Source organism: Thalassophryne amazonica, chromosome 4, assembly GCF_902500255.1.
Source record: "Thalassophryne amazonica chromosome 4, fThaAma1.1, whole genome shotgun sequence".
Classification (NCBI taxonomy): domain Eukaryota; kingdom Metazoa; phylum Chordata; class Actinopteri; order Batrachoidiformes; family Batrachoididae; genus Thalassophryne; species Thalassophryne amazonica.
This window is the reverse complement of record NC_047106.1, coordinates 29,540,771-29,554,631: the sequence shown is the minus strand read 5'-3', so window position 1 is coordinate 29,554,631 and position 13,861 is coordinate 29,540,771.

Sequence of the window (13,861 nt, the reverse complement as noted above, 5' to 3'; positions counted from 1 at the left end):
CATTTAGGAACAGATCCTGAGGTTAATGACAGATTCATCATTTCAAGTAAATTAGGCCCAAGTGTAGACCACAGGTCCTTAAACAGTTCTGCTGAATATGGTCAAAAAGACAGGTTGTGTATTTAGCAGAAGATACAAATTTCATCAGTGCACCTATTAGAATAATATCAAATTCAGTAACTCTAGGTGGTGTATCCGTCATGGCACCTATATCAATAACAGGGTGCAGTGGTGGGACTAAGGCATGCTGGGATATATGTAATCTAATGCAATCTATTTTCCTTTTGAAGTAATCGAAGAAATCTTGGACTGTAAATGGAGAGCAACTAAGTGTTGCCACTGTGTCAAACAGGAACTTTGAATTATAATTATTTTTGTTAATCAAAGCGAAGTAGTAGGTCCACTTTGTAGCCAATACTGTATGGTTGTAGTCCAGAATAGCATCGCGCTACTGTTGGGTGGAAAAAACCTACAAAAATAACCTTTACCTCAAAACAGAAAATCTCAGGTTTCCCCTCGTGAGTCTGTGGGCAGTGCAAATAGAATACACAGACAACAATAATTTGAATTCAAGTTAATCCTATCAGGTTTATTAAAACAGCAGAGCGGATCAGTCGTCAAAAATCATTCATCTTTGCGCAAAAATGGGTTCAGAATAGGGATGTCCCGATCCAATCACGTGCTTGGAAATCGGGCCCGATCACATGGTTTCAGACTTGATCGAAATCGGACGTTGCATCTCAATCAGGAATCCGATATAGATTTTTTTTCCTCATTATTTTGATCAGCGCTATTTCAGGCTCATTATTGCAGATTAATGGGCCTTTCATGCGTCGGAAGCGTCAGAGGCGTGAGACGCGTTGCTTTTTTAGAGGCGTTAGAAGCGTCGCTTTAGCTCGGCTTTTGACGCGACGCGACGCTTCTAATGGGAGCGCACGTTGGCAGACTGACACGGTCAAAGTTCAACCCAATCTTTTTTTTTAATTGAACAAAAGAAAAAATAAGTTCAACCGGACAGAGGTGGGGGGAGTTACGCACGCAAAGTTTCTTTCGCAGAACTGCTGTTTGTGTGTTTACGCGCTCAGCCTGACGCCTCGATGGAACGACAAGAGGATGATGGACACTTTCCCACTGAAACTCTTGCTCAGTCATCCTTCCATGCACAGCAGGACCCGGTGCTGACCAAGTCCTCAGGACGACGATCTGTCATTTGATTAATGAAAGAAAAAAAAACAAATTGTCCTGTGATCGTTTGTCTGCAAAACAGAGCGGGAGATGGTTGTGCGCACGAGCGACGTGCACACTCATCACATTTAGGAGCGCGTCTAAAGAGCCTCCGTCTTCATTCACGTTCACTGCGCTGCTTCTGAACTTGTTGAACACTGATAAAGCATCAGAGGAACACTGAGTACTGTCAGGACTCAAATGTAAGTTGTTTTTTTTTTTTCCTTTTACTTTTCAAGTTGACTTTTGAACTTCAACGCTGTGGAGCTGTGACGTAGCTTCGCGCTGTCCAATAGGAACGACGCGTCGGGCCAAAACACGGAAGACTAATGGCAGGAACCACTGATCTGTACAATGGTAATGGACTGCATTATATAGCACTTTTCCATCTGCATCAGACGCTTAAAGCGCTTTACAATTATGCCTCACATTCACCCCAGTGTCAGGGTGCTGCCATACAAGGCGCTCACTACACACCAGGAGCAATAGGGGATTAAAGACCTTGCCCAAGGGCCCTTAGTGATTTTCCAGTCAGGCAGGGATTTGAACCACAGATTACTGCAGAAACCACATGTCTGAAGAAAAATCCTTGGAAATGTTTTTTGTTGTTGTTTGTTACCTCAAAATTTCTCATTACTGTTTTAAAAAGTTTAGAACACTTGTAATTAAAATAGCTAAATCAATAAATGGTTCTTTAAAAACCTTTCATCTATAAATTAAAACCACCTGTTATTTCAGATTAGATAATTTATTGTTTAACACCTTTGACATTTATTTTTTAGACAAAATAACATGGAAATTTGTACATTTTTTAAGTCTGGTAGATTATTACTTGATTGTTCAAGCTACCTCAAGGAGAAGTGCACTGTTTAAGTGATAAATAAAAAAAAAAGGTGATTAAAATGAAATTATTATATATTTAGCATTTGTTCATTGTTCATTCAGTTTTTTAAAGTATCGGATCGGGACTCGGTATCAGCAGATACTCAAAATCAGATGACTCAGAATTGGATCGGGGCCAAAAAAACCTGATCGGGACATCCCTAGTTCAGAATGCATACACATCTTTAATAATGCCACAAAACCGATACCCACAGCATGTGCAGCAAAAAGAACACTCTTCTTTTCCAAAACAGAGTTTTTTAAGCTTGCAGTTCATAAATCTGTCCGGGCGGGGCTCCCAGTCCCACACGTCCTCAGTCTGAGCACAAAACATGTAACTCCATGGAATAAAACAGGGATTGTTGTTAATCCTTAATCGTCCAACGTTGTGCACTGTTTTCTTGTTTTCATCTCCGTATGAGAACAGGTCCATGTGTTCAGTTCAGTGGCGTTATTGTGTCTCTACAGACACTTTCAAGGTTGCCTCCCCGAAACAAATAACCCAGTCATTGTTCTCCCTGTAGAAGCAAAGTTCTTTCACAGTCAAAATATGAAATCACTCACCTTTTACAGAATGCAGAAGCAGCAATTAATTTGAACAATACAGTCATTCAACTTCATTCATTCATTCATTATTGATCAGCATAGTTCAAACATAAATGTACAACCATTTGATTACAACAGAGGCAGCAACATTATTTGCAACGCACTTCTTGACCTCATGATCTTTGAACCCATCATGAAATGTCATGTCATGCATTAGTCATGACTTTATTAAAAATGGTCAATGTCTGACATGTTTTAAACCAACATGTTACACCCTATTTACGCATATGTTATTTATGAAAACCTTAAACCAAAACACTTTACTGATTTCAGAGTCAAGAAATCTGTCAGCAGTTCAACATGTTCAATACAATTCATCATAAGCACATATTTCAATCATTAATCAAACCGTATAATATTGTATCATTTCAAAACCATCATAAATCAGTTGAACACCTATCAAAGCATAGGCATACACATTTTCATTCATTTGACATCATGATAAAACCCTTAAACACATTATAGCACAAGTATACACTCTATTCAACTTCATTCATTCAATACAGTATCTAGTTCATTTAAACCTGCATGGTGTACATACTTCTACACATTTGTTACTTTTTGAAAATAATGAACACAAAACCTTTTATTCAGTTTGGTAACTTTTAGCATTGTTAGCATGCAAAGCTAATTATGAGCAAAATAACATATACGCAACAAAAATATGAACGCAACACTTTTGTTTTTGCTCCCATTTTGTATGAGATGAACTCAAAGATCTAAAACTTTTTCCAAATACACAATATCACCATTTCCCTCAAATATTGTTCACAAACCAGTCGAAATCTGTGATAGTGAGCACTTCTCCTTTGCTGAGATAATCCATCCCACCTCACAGGTGTGCCATATCAAGATGCTGATTAGACACCATGATTAGTGCACAGGTGTGCCTTAGACTGCCCACAATAAAAGGCCACTCTGGAAGGTGCAGTTTTGTTTATTGGGGGGGGATACCAGTCAGTATCTGGTGTGACCACCATTTGCCTCATGCAGTGCAGCACATCTCCTTCACATCATCCGTGAAGAGAACACCTCTCCAACGTGCCAAACGCCAGCGAATGTGAGCATATGCCCACTCAAGTTGGTTACGACGACGAACTGGAGTCAGGTCGAGACCCCGATGAGGACGACGAGCATGCAGATGAGCTTCCCAGAGACGGTTTCTGACAGTTTGTGCAGAAATTCTTTGGTTATGCAAACCGATTGTTTCAGCAGCTGTCCGAGTGGCTGGTCTCAGACGATCTTGGAGGTGAATATGCTGGATGTGGAGGTCCTGGGCTGGTGTGGTTACACGTGGTCTGCGGTTGTGAAGCTGGTTGGATGTACTGCCAAATTCTCTGAAACGACTTTGGAGACGGCTTATAGTAGAGAAATGACCATTCAATACACGAGCAACAGCTCTGGTTGACATTCCTGCTGTCAGCATGCCAATTGCACGCTCCCTCAAATCTTGCGACATCTGTGGCATTGTGCTGTGTGATAAAACTGCACCTTTCAGAGTGGCCTTTTATTGTGGCAGTCTAAGGCACACCTGTGCACTAATCATGGTGTCTAATCAGCATCTTGGTATGGCACACCTGTGAGGTGGGATGGATTATCTCAGCAAAGGAGAAGTGCTCACTATCACAGATTTAGACTGGTTTGTGAACAATATTTGAGAGAAATGGTGATATTGTGTATGTGGAAAAAGTTTTAGATCTTTGAGTTCATCTCATACAAATGGGAGCAAAACCAAAAGTGTTGCGTTTATATTTTTGTTGAGTGTATATTTTCATTTATTCTTTACACTACGTGAGGTGGCATACTTCTAATTTTGAACTACATCATTTCTGTTCTAGATCTCTGGACCTATGCTTGAGGCCACATAAGTGATCACTGAGCCACAGCAAGTGTGTTGTGGGTGGGGGCCACAGTTTTAATGTAGATGGAGCGATGACGTCCAATGTGCTCGTGAGCGCTGATCAACAAGGCTGTCTACTGAATGATCATGTTCCGAAAGTGACGCTACCATATCAGGCAGTCTGGCTCCTAGTTCAATTATAGTTGAGGAGTTGATGTGTTGCCGCAGTGATACGTACTCTTAAACGTAATCAGTGAACAAAGTAAATAAAGTAAAACAGGGGCAGTCATAATGCTTTGTCATTAATGTCATTAATTAATGCTTCGATCTTAAATATGATCAATCTATCTTTATTAGTTGGCTATGTACCACAGGCTTTTAAGGTGGCAGTAATTAAACCATTACTTAAAAAGCCATCACTTGACCCAGCTATCTTAGCTAATTATAGGCCAATCTCCAGCCTTCCTTTTCTCTCAAAAATTCTTGAAAGGGTAGTTGTAAAACAGCTAACTGATCATCTGCAGAGGAATGGTCTATTTGAAGAGTTTCAGTCAGGGTTTAGAATTCATCATAGTACAGAAACAGCATTAGTGAAGGTTACAAATGATCTTATGGCCTCAGACAGTGGACTCATCTCTGTGCCTGTCCTGTTAGACCTCAGTGCTGCTTTTGATACTGTTGACCATAAAATTTTATTACAGAGATTAGAGCATGCCATAGGTATTAAAGGAACTGCGCTGCAGTGGTTTGAATCATATTTATCTAATAGATTACAATTTGTTCATGTAAATGGGGAATCTTTTTCACAGACTAAGGTTAATTATGGAGTTCCACAAGGTTCTGTGCTAGGACCAATTTTATTCACTTTATACATGCTTCCCTTAGGCAGTATTATTAGACAGCATTGCTTAAATTTTCATTGTTACGCAGTTGATACCCAGCTTTATCTATCCATGAAGCCAGAGGACACACACCAGTTAGCTAAACTGCAGGATTGTCTTACAGATATAAAGACATGGATGACCTCTAATTTCCTGCTTTTAACTCAGATAAAACTGAAGTTATTGTTCTTGGCCCCACAAATCTTAGAAACATGGTGTCTAACCAGATCCTTACTCTGGATGGCATTACCCTGACCTCCAGTAATACTGTGAGAAATCTTGGAGTCATTTTTGATCAGGATATGTCCTTCAATGCGCATACTAAACAAATATGTAGGACTGCTTTTTTGCATTTGCGCAATATCTCTAAAATTAGAAAGGTCTTGTCTCAGAGTGATGCTGAAAAACTAATTCATGCATTTATTTCCTCTAGGCTGGACTATTGTAATTCATTATTATCAGGTTGTCCTAAAAGTTCCCTGAAAAGCCTTCAGTTAATTCAAAATGCTGCAGCTAGAGTACTGACAGGGACTAGAAGGAGAGAGCATATCTCACCCATATTGGCCTCTCTTCATTGGCTTCCTGTTAATTCTAGAATAGAATTTAAAATTCTTCTTCTTACTTATAAAGTTTTGAATAATCAGGTCCCATCTTATCTTAGGGACCTCTTAGTACCATATCACCCCAATAGAGCGCTTCGCTCTCAGACTGCAGGCTTACTTGTAGTTCCTAGGGTTTGTAAGAGTAGAATGGGAGGCAGAGCCTTCAGCTTTCAGGCTCGTCTCCTCTGGAACCAGCTCCCAATTCGGATCAGGGAGACAGACACCCTCTCTACTTTTAAGGTTAGGCTTAAAACTTTCCTTTTTGCTAAAGCTTATAGTTAGGGCTGGATCAGGTGACCCTGAACCATCCCTTAGTTATGCTGCTATAGACTTAGACTGCTGGGGGGTTCCCATGATGCACTGAGTGTTTCTTTCTCTTTTTGCTCTTTATGCACCACTCTGCAATTAATCATTAGTGATTGATCTCTGCTCTCTTCCACAGCATGTCTTTTTCCTGATTCTCTCCCTCAGCCCCAACCAGTCCCAGCAGAAGACTGCCCCTCCCTGAGCCTGGTTCTGCTGGAGGTTTCTTCTTTTAACAGGAAGAAACCTCCAGCAGGAGTTTTTCCTTCCCACTGTCGCCAAGTGCTTGCTCACAGGGGGTTTTTCCGTAATTATTGTATGGCTTTTGCCTTACAATATAAAGCGCCTTGGGGCAACTGTTTGTTGTGATTTGGCGCTATATAAATAAAATTGATTTGATTTGAATTGATAATATTGTTTCACAGAAGCCACACTGACAAATACATTCAATCAGCCAATTTTCTGTCCAACAACAAAAAAAGAAAACATTTTGACTGCATGCTTTAATGCACTCATTTGCTTCGACAATTTGCTGATTAGACATTTGCATGAGTAAATAAACATGTCTCCTCAATTCATTAATATGCCCAGTTAATTGGCCACCAAATTAATCTGTCTACCACGAGCTAGTTTCAGCATAAATGTACTACTGCTTTAGCTGGAGCTTTGTTCATGAAAAATTACAGGCACCATTGATTCTAAATGTGTAAAATTCTAATTTAAATGCACAAATAGCTACAGAAGGACTGATTTTCTTTTCTTTTTTCTTTTGGGGTCTTATTTCCCCAGCACATTTGCTTCACAAAATCCCTTACTGTTACAATTTAAAAATAAGTAAATGCAAAAAAAAGCAAATAAAGTGTTAGTGGGTGCATTTCTTTGCCTTTGGGAAATCTGACAGTCTCCCAGACAGCAAATACATTCGGGCCGGATGTAGTCATGTAAAATTTACTAACCCATGTAAAACTTGTTCCTGCCACGGTGCTGTGATGCGGTCCACATCTGCCCCAGATCCATGCCAGATATGGTCTGTAAACGATTGGTGTTTTGTGGATCCAGTTCAGATCTGGTCTGGATCTGTTTCAGAACTGTAAAGCGGAGCCGTGCCGGATCTGGGCCAGGGTGCAAAAACTGTCTGGACCGGATCTGTTTGCTGTCTGGGCTGTGTGTGCTCACGCTGCGCTCTGATGGCCCTCTGTCTGTGCAGAGCTCTGTGGTTGAGTTACTGTCTCTTTTCTAACAGCTCAAACCAATCTGTTCGTTCTCCTCCGATTCCTCTCACTAATGAGAAGTATTCCAGAAATGTTACACTGGACAAGTTTGACTTCTACTTCGGTGTAAACCTTAAACATTCAGTGCTGGCTTCCTGGAATGTTCAGAAAAAAGTTAAAACACTCAAACGTGCACCAGCATTCATTTTCCTGTTAGTCTGTTAGATCAGATCTTTTCAAGAACAGCAAAACATTTTGACTGCATGCATTCATGCACTGATTTGTGGCCTGATTAGATATGTGCCTAAATGAATAAATAAATGTGTCCCAAATAATAAAGCAGCATGTTTGCTCTGAGAATACTGTTGGAAAAGTACAGAGAAGGACAGAAAGAGTTACGTTGTGTGTTTGTGGACTTAGAAAAAGCTTATGATAGGGTGCCAAGAGAAGAGTTGTGGCATTGTATGAGGAAGTCTGGAGTGGCAGAGAAGTATGTTAGGGTAGTGCAGGACATGTACAAGAATAGTGTGACACCGGTGAGATGCACAGTCGGAATGACAGACTCATTCAAGGTGGAGGTGGGATTACACCAAGGATCAGCTCTGAGTCCTTTCTTGTTTGCAGTGGTGATGGACAGGTTGACAGATGAGATCAGACAGGAGTCCCCATGGACTATGATGTTTGCAGATGACATTGTGATCTGTAGTGAGAGTAAAGAGCAAGTTGAGTCTAGTCTGGAGAAGTGGAGATATGCTTTGGAGAGAAGGGGAATGAAAGTCAGTAGAAGCAAGACTGAGTACATGTGTGTGAATGAGAGGGAGCCCAGTGGAATAGTGCAGTTACAAGGAGTAGAAGTGGTGAAAGTAGATGAGTTTAAATATTTGGGGTCAACTGTTCAAAGTAATGGAGAGTGTGGTAGAGAGGTGAAGAAGAGAGTGCAGGCAGGGTGGAGTGGGTGGAGAAAGGTGGCAGGAGTGATTTGTGACCGAAGAATATCAGCAAGAGTGAAGGGGAAAGTTTACAAAACAGTAGTGAGACCAGCTATGTTGTATGGTTTAGAGACAGTGGCACTAACAAAAAGACAGGAGGCAGAGCTGGAGGTGGCAGAGCTGAAGATGTTGAGATTCTCTTTGGGAGTGACAAGAATGGACAAGATTAGGAATGAACATATCAGAGGGACAGCTCAGGTGGGACGGTTTGGAGACAAAGTCAGAGAGGCGAGATTGAGATGGTTTGGACATGTGCAGAGGAGGGACCCAGTGTATATAGGGAGAAGGATGCTGAGGATGGAGCCACCAGGCAGGAGGAGAAGAGGGAGACCAAAGAGGAGGTTCGTGGATGTGCTGAGAGAGGACATGCAGGTGGTTGGTGTGACAGAGGAAGATACAGAGGACAGGGTGAGATGGAAACGATTGATCTGCTGTGGCGACCCCTAACGGGAACACCTGAAAGACAAAGAAGAAGAAGAAGAAGAGAGCACATTATAATTAGGCACTTTTCCCCCTCCTGTTGTTTTCACCAGAGTGCCTTAATTGACAGAGTGGCAACTGAGAACATGGTGCCATTTTAGTTCCAACTGCGCTGATTTTTTTAAAAAATCATTTAACCACATACAGCAACACATCCAGGTACAAGTGCAATCAAAATAAATATAAAAATAGTAAAGATATCAAATTTACAATTTATGATGATTTATTTAATTAATTTAAAGCCTGATTTATGCAGCTGTAATTCCTTTTCATGCAATGCCATGCGTGACAGTTTTAAAGTTCTCCGTCTCTCGATTATGCTTCATTCTGGACTAATTTGACTAATTTTCTTTTTACAATCATCACCTCCAAATCAAAGGTAAGCTGAACATTTTTCTCTCTGTGCTGTAAATGTGCGGACTTTTCTGATCCATTTGTAATCAGTGTGCACACCGCAAATACTATTATAATATGATGACAAACGAAGGAGTAAAAGAAAAGTGTCAAATCACGTCCGTTTATGTCTGATTTAACAGGTGCATATCAGGCTTCAGGTCCCAGTCTGAGCACGGGTGCTCTGTATGCACCACTCTGCAATTAATCATTAGTGATTGATCTCTGCTCTCTTCCACAGCATGTATTTTTCCTGATTCTCTCCCTCAGCCCCAACCAGTCCCAGCAGAAGACTGCCCCTCCCTGAGCCTGGTTCTGCTGGAGGTTTCTTCTTTTAACAGGAAGAAACCTCCAGCAGGAGTTTTTCCTTCCCACTGTCGCCAAGTGCTTGCTCACAGGGGGTCGTTTTGACTGTTGGGGTTTTTCCGTAATTATTGTATGGCTTTTGCCTTACAATATAAAGCGCCTTGGGGCAACTGTTTGTTGTGATTTGGCGCTATATAAATAAAATTGATTTGATTTGAATTGATAATATTGTTTCACAGAAGCCACACTGACAAATACATTCAATCAGCCAATTTTCTGTCCAACAACAAAAAAAGAAAACATTTTGACTGCATGCTTTAATGCACTCATTTGCTTCGACAATTTGCTGATTAGACATTTGCATGAGTAAATAAACATGTCTCCTCAATTCATTAATATGCCCAGTTAATTGGCCACCAAATTAATCTGTCTACCACGAGCTAGTTTCAGCATAAATGTACTACTGCTTTAGCTGGAGCTTTGTTCATGAAAAATTACGGGCACCATTGATTCTAAATGTGTAAAATTCTAATTTAAATGCACAAATAGCTACAGAAGGACTGATTTTCTTTTCTTTTTTCTTTTGGGGTCTTATTTCCCCAGTGCATTTGCTTCACAAAATCCCTTACTGTTACAATTAAAAAATAAGTAAATGCAAAAAAAAGCAAATAAAGTGTTAGTGGGTGCATTTCTTTGCCTTTGGGAAATCTGACGGTCTCCCAGACAGCAAATACATTCGGGCCGGATGTAGTCATGTAAAACTTACTAACCCATGTAAAACTTGTTCCTGCCACGGTGCTGTGATGCGGTCCACATCTGCCCCAGATCCATGCCAGATATGGTCTGTAAACGATTGGTGTTTTGTGGATCCAGTTCAGATCTGGTCTGGATCTGTTCCAGAACTGTAAAGCGGAGCCGTGCCGGATCTGGGCCAGGGTGCAAAAACTGTCTGGACCGGATCTGTTTTCAGGATTGGTACCAGATGTTGGACGACATCCGGCCCGGATCTATTTGCTGTCTGGGCTGTGTGTGCTCACGCTGCGCTCTGATGGCCCTCTGTCTGTGCAGAGCTCTGTGGTTGAGTTACTGTCTCTTTTCTAACAGCTCAAACCAATCTGTTCGTTCTCCTCAGATTCCTCTCACTAATGAGAAGTATTCCAGAAATGTTACACTGGACAAGTTTGACTTCTACTTCGGTGTAAACCTTAAACATTCAGTGCTGGCTTCCTGGAATGTTCAGAAAAAAGTTAAAACACTCAAACGTGCACCAGCATTCATTTTCCTGTTAGTCTGTTAGATCAGATCTTTTCAAGAACAGCAAAACATTTTGACTGCATGCATTCATGCACTGATTTGTGGCCTGATTAGATATGTGCCTAAATGAATAAATAAATGTGTCCCAAATAATAAAGCAGCATGTTTGCTCTGAGAATACTGTTGGAAAAGTACAGAGAAGGACAGAAAGAGTTACATTGTTGTGTGGGCCGCTGAAGAGGAGGTACTGCTGGCCCACCACCACCAGTGGGCGCCCTGCCTGGAGTGCGGGCTCCAGGCACCAGAGGGCGCCGCCGCCTCACAGGAGCAGCCAAGGTGACAGCTGTCACCCATCACCTGAGACAGCTGACAGCAATCATCAGTGGGGTATATCAGCAGGACAGCATCTCCACCTCATTGCCGAGATATCGTTTCTACCTGAAAGGTAACGTATCAAAGCTGACGGAGAGTATCCTTTTGGATTAGTGCTTAGATTGTGGATTACTGTTCCAATGAGAGGTGGAGGTAACTTCCCTGCTGTTCGGAGTCTTGGGTGCAAACGCGCCCCCATCTAACTGTTCTTTGTTCCTCGCCAGCAGTACCAGGTCCGACACGCGGAGGCAGTGGTCACCTGGGAGTTCGGGACTTGGCGGCTCCAGTATTCCCGGGGTCCTGTGGCGGAGGAAGCCGTGTGGTTCCGGTCTTACCTTGGAGAGGCGTCTCCTATCTTCGAGCCTGCCCACACGACACTTTTGTGAATTGACTGTTGTCCATTTCCATGATTGGTTGTATTCGTTGTGCACGTTCACAACAGTAAAGCCTTGTTATTTGACTTTCTCCATTGTCCGTTCATTTGCGCCCCCTGTTGTGGGTCCGTGTACTGACACTTTCCCAACAGGATATCTCGGCCAACGTCATGGATCCCGAGGGGCGTCAACCGGCTGTTGAACGGCCAATGGAAGAACAGGACCCGTAGGCGTCCGCAGGAGGGGTAATCGGTGAGTTGCAGCGGATCCTCACCGCTTTCACTACTCGGTTAGATTTGATGACTGAGCAGAACGTCCTCCTGAACCGCAGGGTGGAGGCTCTCGCCGCGCAGGTGGAAGCGCGCCCTCCGGGCGCTGCTGCGGCTCTCCCTCCCGTAGATCCTGTGCGTAACATAGACGTTCCACTGGTTGTTCAACGACCTCTCCTTCCTTCCCCGGAAGCATACATAAGCCCCCCAGAGACTGTCTTTGGTTCTTAAGGAGCACCTGGTGGCTAAGGACGAACCGCGGGATTTAGATGGGCTCATCGATCTTGTCATACGGTTAGACAACCGGTTAGAAGAACGTCGGCGGGAACGAGACGAAGGGCGTGGCCAGGCACGCGCCGTCCCTCTCCCTTCCGGTTCCGACCGCGCTCCGCCTTCCCCACGCTCCACGGCCCCTGCGCTCCGTGGGGCCACAGCTCCCCCTGCTGACGAAGCTATGGACACGAGTAGGGCAACATTTAGGGCACCAGATGCACAGAGGAGACGGGCCCACGGAGCTTGTTTTCCTTGTGGCTCGAGAGAGCACCAAGAGAGAGACTGCCCCGAGCGGTTAAACACTAAACGCCCGCCCCTAGAAACTGGGCTAGGGGTGGGCCGAGACATTCACGTGGGACACACCCACATTGCCACACGACTCCCAGTTACGATCCTGTATGAGGACTCAACCCTGAAGGCCCCAGCACTGGTGGACACGGGCTCTGAGGGGAATCTGCTGGACAGCAGATGGGCCAGGGAGATAGGGCTCCCTCTGGTGGCGCTTACCTCGCCTGTGCAGGTTCGAGCACTAGATGGCTCCCTACTCCCTCCAATCACACATAAGACACCACCTGTAACTCTGGTGGTGTCAGGAAATCACCGGGAGGTGATCGAGTTTTTTGTGACTCAGGCCACCTCCCGTGTGGTTTTAGGATTTCCCTGGATGTTGAAGCACAATCCCCGGATTGATTGGCCGTCCGGGGTAGTGGTTCAGTGGAGCGAGACCTGCCATAGGGTGTGTCTAGGTTCCTCGGCTCCTCCCGGCTCCCAAGCTAAGGAGGAGGTCAGAGTCCCGCCCAATCTGGGGACGGTGCCGGTGGAGTACCACGACCTTGTCGACGTGTTCAGCAAGGATCTGGCGCTCACACTTCCCCCCCACCGTCCGTATGATTGTGCCATTGATTTGGTTCCGGGCAGTGAGTTTCCGTCCAGCAGGCTGTACAACCTCTCCCGGCCTGAGCGCGAATCAATGGAGACCTACATCCGGGACTCATTAGGCGCCGGGTTGATCCGGAATTCCACCTCCCCGATGGGCGCAGGTTTCTTTTTTGTGGGCAAAAAAGACGGCGGACTTCGTCCATGCATTGATTATAGGGGGCTGAACGAGATCACGGTTCGCAACCGATACCCGTTGCCCCTGTTGGATTCGGTGTTCACACCCCTGCATGGAGCCCAAATCTTCACCAAGCTCGATCTTAGAAATGCGTATCATCTGGTTCGGATCCGGAAGGGAGACGAGTGGAAAACGGCATTTAACACCCCCTTAGGTCACTTTGAGTACCTGGTCATGCCGTTCGGCCTCACAAACGCCCCCGCGACGTTCCAAGCATTAGTTAATGATGTCTTGCGGGATTTCCTGCACCGGTTCGTCTTCGTCTATCTAGACGATATACTCATCTTTTCTCCGGATCCTGAGACTCATGTCCGGCATGTACGTCAGGTCCTGCAGCGGTTGTTGGAGAACCGGCTGTTTGTGAAGGGCGAGAAGTGTGAGTTCCACTGCACCTCTTTGTCCTTCCTGGGGTTCATCATCTCCTCCAACTCCGTCGCTCCTGATCCGGCCAAGGTTGCGGCGGTGAGAGACTGGCCCCAACCCACAAG